The sequence below is a fragment of the Streptopelia decaocto genome, assembly GCF_964273445.1.
Source record: "Streptopelia decaocto genome assembly, contig: HAP1_SCAFFOLD_86, whole genome shotgun sequence".
NCBI classification, from domain to species: Eukaryota; Metazoa; Chordata; class Aves; order Columbiformes; family Columbidae; genus Streptopelia; species Streptopelia decaocto.
In genome coordinates, this window is record NW_028117227.1 from 419,177 (window position 1) to 425,400 (window position 6,224).

The 6,224-nt window shown below is 49.1% G+C and overlaps 1 long non-coding RNA gene across 8 annotated transcripts in view; it reads left to right on the forward strand.

Moving 5' to 3' along the window:
* Positions 1-5,748, forward strand: part of LOC309451828 — a 231,465-nt gene extending 225,717 nt beyond the window's left edge. For 5 of the 8 annotated variants that reach the window (XR_014186331.1, XR_014186333.1, XR_014186336.1 and 2 more), the window contains one exon: positions 2,808-4,721. This is a non-coding gene — a long non-coding RNA (uncharacterized lncRNA). Of the gene's footprint in view, positions 1-2,807; positions 4,722-5,617 lie in introns of those variants that run through there. The other 3 variants (XR_014186332.1, XR_014186334.1, XR_014186335.1) reach the window with 3 other exon arrangements.
* Positions 5,749-6,224: the final 476 nt, after the last annotated feature.

A 6,224-nucleotide genomic window follows, 5' to 3' on the forward strand; every position in this document is an offset into this window, starting at 1 on the left:
GTTGTGGGAAGACTTTAGCAAGCAGCGTAGCTTATTGCTACCGAGAGTTTTCTAGCAGTGAGCACGGCCTTCCGCTGAGTGAAATTTCCATTTCCGGAGAGTTTTCAGCCAGTTGGTGCTGCCGAGTGTCCCGAGTGAGCCCCGGTCCTGGGAACCCCCGGAGCTGAGCCCACAGCTGCCGGCCTGTTGGTGCTTGTGCAGGTGGCAGCGCAGAGGCTGCCATGGGAAACCCGGGTGTCCCCAGCACATTCCTGTTGGAGCAGCACGTGGCCTGTGCAGCTTCATGTGGGACAAGGGAGGCGACTGTGTCCGTGTTGACTCAGGTCGGTGCAGCTGCGCTTGGATTTAGAGCAGTAACCCTGGCTGGCTTGTTGAGCCTTGGGGGTTGTTTATTTCTGAGAATGACGGGTCTGTTTAGCAAGTCTTTAATTGCTGTGCACTTTTACCCTGCAAGAAGCATTCATTTTTGATGTTGAGTCTTGGTCCAAGTGTCTCAGGTAGTTGTTATTTTGTTTGGGCTGTATGCAAAAGGTCACAAGGCTTTTCCTCCTCATCCAGAGACCGACGTGGTGTAGGCCAAGGCAGAGCACGGGGGGCTCCAGGCACACACTGGTCTTGGAAGCTTTTCAAGGCTGTTTTCATACGTCATTTCATTTGAGTCTCTCTGCTCTGCAGAAAGCGAGTCAAAGGAATTCCTGTGCCCCTGGCTAACTCAAACTAGATATTTAGCCAAAGAGGGGAGATACCACTTTAGTTGGAGCCAATTCTGCTCTGCTTGTGAAAGCAAGCTCAAAGAACCCCAAAATGTCTGTGATCCAGATTCTAGCACTGCCTGTTGCATTTGCATTTCCATGTAAAGCACTGGGCAGCTGAGAATTGTGGTTGTTGCTGGATTAAGCTCCAAGAAATAGTCAGAGGTGGTGGATGCTGTTCTGTGTTCTGTCCCCCTTGAGCACCAGCAGCACAGGTGAATCGTTTTCAGGTAACAACCATGGCAGCAATGGGGCAGAGTTTTCATGCTTTGGCTACATGGCTGGTTTGTGCCCGGGGAAGCGCATCAGCCTTTAGAATCTGGTTTGTGTAGGTGAGACGCCTGGAAAGTGAGTCAATTTTCTCCATGTAGTTAGAAGCCTTTCTTTTTCATAGCTGGCACAGTCATTGTTCGGATTCAGTTTGAGAACAAGAGGAACACCAGGGACAGAGTTAAAGTTTTTAGTTGTTGGTGTCTGAGAGCCAAGGTCTGAGCTCTGCCCGTGGGTGTGAGGAGCTGGAAAGAGGGGATGGATGGGGCAGAGCTTGACTGACACCCAGACTGGTCAATGAAACTGTTCCATTAGCGTCATGCTGTGTCTTTAAGGAGAGTTGGGATCTTCGGGCTGGGGTTTTTTTCAGAGCCGGGACAGAGACTTTTTCAGTTATCTCTAGTTCATCTCAAGGAAGACAGAGAAATAAGCTGCGTCCTGTTGGAGGGACAAAGTGTGTTGGGTTTGAAGCCATTGGGCAGGACGGGAGGAGCTGCCTTCTTGGGTCAGTGATGGGTGTTGGCATGTATTATCTGAGCTGGAGCTGATGTCTGTCACCACTTGAGCTCTAGAATTACTCTGAGACCCAGGAATCTCCAGTTCCTTGTGGAGCTTTTCCAGGCTGTGGAATCCCCTTTCTGTCACAGGCTGTGACGCAGCCCATGGAGAAGGGGGCACTGTTTGAGGTTCCTCAGTGTGTGCGTTAGGGAGGCGTCGTTCTTGGGCTCACACTGGGCGTTACAAGGAGACGCTTTCACATGAGCTGAAGGCAGCTCTGGGTACCCAAAGCTGTTAACCGGAGTTAACAAAAGCTGCTGCTGAGATTTGGGGGTGATGGCACCAGCCGGTCATGACGAGCGTGGATGTTGCTGAACCGCAGACACCGTCTCGTCCAGGCTGCACACCCAGAGCGTTTGAAGGGTGGTGTCGCAGCTTCCTTTGATTGCAATGAGCACTCGTGTTGGGATTTGCTTTTTAAGGAGGGTGCTCTGCTTGAATCTTTTGCGTTGGGGTTTGTTCTGTTATTTCTGCAATGCCATGAAAGCTGAAGTGCAGGAGGTTGAGAGCTGTTGGAGCAGAGAGGAGCACGTCTTGTATTGCTTGGATTTTTGTGGGTTTCTGAAGGAGAAAATCGACCCCAGCATCGGTTGGACTCCAGAAGGACATTGTTTGAAAATGCGTAGCCAGGTTCCAGTGACGTGTTGGCTTGGGCATGAATGACTGGAAGTGCCTGTTGGGAGAGCTCCGTTGGTGTGGACCCGTGGAGCCTTTATGATTGAGCTTCCAGGTGTGAGAATGCAAAAGGAAACTTGAGCTCGAGCTGGTCTTGCTCTCGAACCAGAATGGTTTTGACTCCTGCCCAGATTTCTGAGAGAGCCGTGAAGGTTCCAGGCAGCCGAGGTTGTGGCCCAGGATGGGTGAGTCGCCCGCTCTGCAGTTGTCCAGCGGGCCCTGCAGATAATGTTTGAGGTGACAAAGCTCTTGGCAGGCGACAGCGTTTGAGTTCATTTGCTTCTATCTGGGGATATATGGACCAGCTGAAAAGGTGGTGTTTGTGTTTACCCGCAGTAGACAGACAGACCCCTGGAGTGTTCACGTGCCCTTGTCGATGAGTGAGGAAATTGTCTGCAAGACAGAAAACGGAAGAGTCCGGGGACAGGTTTTAGGTGTTTTTTCCAGCTCCCTGCAAAACCTGGGCTTTTAGTGTTTTGTTCCAGGTTTTCCCTGGTGATTGGAATGTGTTCTTCTTGTTCCTGAAAAACTAATTTATTTCCTTTCCTGCAGCCCTGCCTTCCAGGAGAAACAGCTACAACGCTCTCCCTGTGCGCTGCAGCCGTCCCGGCCCTTGTGCTGAGACCGAGCTCATCACTTGCACAGTACAGACTGTCCTGGTTAGCGCTGCCGAAGCTTCTGCGGTACCGAGCGTGTTTGGGAGATGCAGCGCACGAGCTGCTGTTGTGCTTGCAGGGAAAACTGGCTGCTCTCGGTATGGGGAGAGCAGGAGGATTCGTTTTGTTCCCACCTGAGCTGTGGTGGATGAGGAGGTTCTGAGTGCCGCACAGGATGGGTGAGTGTGTCTGTAGGTGGAGATGTTTTACACGCAGCGTGTGACACTGGCTAATTTAAAAGTGTCTGTGTGATCCCTTTCTACAGGCAGGTGCAAGTCACTGGAGTGTATTTACATTTAACTAATCACCTTGCCAAATCTTTCGCTATCTCCCCATATATTCCACCCCCTCGCTCAGGTTCTTGCTTCTGCTGGGGCCAACGAAGCCAGCGTTGTTCATTTGTGCTTGTGAGGTGTAGCACAGAGCAATTTACAGGGGCACACAATAAACACAGAAAAAGGAAAAAACATATTTCTGCAATAATCAGGTGTCCCATTCATCTTGCCAAGGAGTTACACGAGCTATTCAGCCAGGCATTATCAGTAGATGGTTTCACTTGCCGCATTAGTTCCAAAGATGTGAGATGATGTCACCTTCCAGTAATACACACGCTGCTGCTCCAGCTCCGTCAGCTGGTGTCACTCTGGGTTTAACAACCTGCTGTGGGCTCATTGCCCACACAGACTGGAAAGTCGTGGCCTGCACTTTTTCAGATTGGACTTCAGTTGGATGGTGAGTCTGTGACACCAATAACATTGTTCCAGAGCTGTCTCCTCTAGATAAAACACAGGTGTTCACTGAAGATACCTGACATACAGGAGCTCGAGAATCTGATGTTAGCAAAGGATGTAACATAGGAGGAGGTCAGGGTACAAAACCACACAGCATTCTCTGGAGTCGTATGAATTTTTACATCTAGATCAATAGGCTGCAGTCCCACTTCACAATGCATTGGTGGGAATAATTTCATTTCCCCTGTAGTTGGTGCTGACACTGTATCCACAGAAGTGTATACATGTTGCCAGGCCCTAGATGGGGTACGTGGCCAATATAGTCAACCTGACAGGTATTCAAGGCCCACTGACCCCGTTTTACCTTTCCCCATGCTCTTAAATGCAGCTGTGTACAAGCAGCACAATGATGTGAGCATGTTCTACAAGTATACAACAGCGAAGGGGTTTGATTGTGACCAGTGTCCCATGCGTGTGCAGCATAAGCTGATCCACGTCCACAAGCTATATGCACATTTAGAGCCTGAGCGTGCAGCTCACCAGAGGTCACATTATCTGCTTTCTTACTGGTTTGGGACTCAAATGAATCAACTTTATTGTGCTCTGCTATTAACCCTTCACAAGGGGACTCCTCCTCCGCAGGAGATGTAGGGATGAAAATTCTCCAATGCCCTAAAAATCCTAAAAAGGCAGGTAATTGTTTTATTGGAGCTGGTAAGAAAGCTGCTGCACTGTGTGCTGTACTTTAGCTGGTGTTTCTCTAAACTGCCTATGCCAAACTATTTCTAAAAATAGTACGGTAGCACAAGGGCCCTGCATTTTCTTCAGAGTAATTGCCCAGCCCTTGTCCTGCAAAAGCACCTTCAAAAATTCAGCGGCTGCTTCAGTTTCTTGTTGTGACGCTGCCACAATCAACAGATCATCAATATCATGGCAATCAGTAACAGTACCCGACCATAGTGCTGTATCAGCTACTATCATCTGGTGGCAAACGGAGGGATTGTGTTTGTATCTCTGAGACAATACTCGTCAAGTCTATGGCTTTGTTGCCAGGTAAAGGCAAACTGGTCTCGCACTGGGGTGGCAGGGGGGGTGGAGGGGGGGTGCAGTGTGGGCAGGGGGGCTGGGGCTGGTTGGCTTTTTTGCATAAGCATAAACTTTTACAAGCGGCAAAAACTTTGTGATGGTATGATCCCGCTTATTTCTGATGGTGGGATACCAGCTTGTACTAAGTCATCCCACACTAGTGTTCTCATCGCCTGTGGTGGGGTTTTGATGGATAAAGATCTGTTGCTGAATTAGTCAGGCTCAAAGGAATCTCAAGGCCGCTTTGGGAAGCTGAGAACAGAACCTGCTGTGAGAAAGAGGGGCGTCCTCAATCAGCGGGGTCCTGGCGTGGCGTGAATCATCGGGCGCATCATCAGTGAGACTCCAGCGCACGGACAGCCCACGATACTCATTTAGCGAATCCATGCTTGGAGCGTGGACGCGTGATTAGAATATAGTTGCATATATAAGGAGGCTTGTTTCTGTAATAAATGGCTTTGGCGTGATTCACATTGAATCGACTTGTTTTGCTGAGTCCTTTATCGCTCCAACACTTGCCTGTGCTGTAACTCTGCTCAGTGTTGCCGGATTTCCATTCTCCACCACCCAAACAGAGGGTCCTGAAATTACAGCCCCAGTTCCCCTCAAGGCATTTGCCAGAGTGCCGGCATTACCTGTAGCACTTGGCACTGCTACCCTGTCCGAATCGGATCCATAATCAATACATACACCACCCCAATCTAAATCAATACTTTCCTCCATTGTACACCAATTTCCACGGGACAACACAGATTCAGCAGGTTCAGCGTATGCTGTTAAAACTGCTGCACACAAACATTGATATAGCATAGGTGCAATAATATCTTGCCTGTCCGGACCTCTGACAGTTTGCAGCGGAGCATATCGTTGTTGTATCTGATCACCATAGGCTATAGGGCTTAAGAAATCTTGTTCATCTGCCAATAAATGGATAGACACAGCTCTACTATCCTAAGCTGGCAAAATCTGTGCCGGAATTCCTTCCCCACTTGTCTGCTGAGAGATCTCTGAAAATGCCGTTAACTCCTTCGGAGAGTGAGTATGTGCGATCCACCCCCTCATCTGCTTGTTCCTGCTAAAGCATCATTTGTATGGGGGGTTGTGCTCCCGCCACCTCCCTGCCATTTAAGTCAGGATCAAGTTCAGACTCAATACTGGAGTCTGAGGATCCACTCCAAATATTTCCATCCCATTCCTCGGGATTCCAAGAGTGGTTTGTGGTAAGAGTACAAACCTGAGAACACAAAAACTCACTTTTGGCACATTTTTCCTTTTGTTCCTTAGCAATAGATGCCAGCAGCCGGTCTGCATTATCCTGCAGCTCATAGCACCATCTGCTTGAACAGTAGTTACTTCTTGCGCGATCGCCTTTGCATCCTGTAAAATCTCAACCTCCTTTTCCAGTTCTCTTATTTTACTCTGCAATGCAACAACGTCACAATCTAAGTGCCACAAATGTGATTTCACAGGGCAAACAGAGGAATTTGTCAATGCCT